We start from the raw sequence: 642 nt of genomic DNA on the forward strand, positions 1-642 counted from the left end.
TGCTCACAATCTTTAAATACTTTTTTTTTTCTACAATAAACTCCTTTTTAATCACATTTTACTACAATAAACTTTTTACTACAATAAACTATTTTTAATTGAATTTCCTCTCTGCAATAAACATCTTGTTAATCAAATGAGTTTTTACAATACACTTTAAAGTATTGGCTGTTACTATACTTTTTCGGCCAAACGTCCCTTAGCTAAATGCTAAATGTACATTCGGCCAAATTTCCATTAGGCCAAATGTCCACTAAGCCAAATGTCCATTAGGCCAAATGTCCGTCGGCCATATGTACGTCGGCCAAATGTCCACTAAGCCAAATGTCCATTCGGCCATATGTACGTCGGCCAAATGTCCTTCGGCCAAAAGTCTGGGTATGGGAGAAGACGGGGAGAAATCCCTTCGGGCGCACATACGTCCGATGCTCCATCATAGCCGAGATGGGTTGAACGCGATATTTCGTGTATGTGTATGTAATTCGAGCATACAAATATAAGAAAGTCGTACTCAACTTATATCTCTCTTGATTGCGTATTGGGTTACGTCAATGTAACTTTGTTATGGGTTAGCTGGGTTCGAATCCTCGGCTCGTTCACGTTTCAATTTCCAACGGATGCCTCCTTCGAGCGATTCTCAGT

The sequence above is a fragment of the Oratosquilla oratoria genome, chromosome 38 (genome assembly GCF_046742065.1).
Source record: "Oratosquilla oratoria isolate Oo_2021 chromosome 38, ASM4674206v1, whole genome shotgun sequence".
Taxonomy (NCBI): Eukaryota; Metazoa; Arthropoda; class Malacostraca; order Stomatopoda; family Squillidae; genus Oratosquilla; species Oratosquilla oratoria.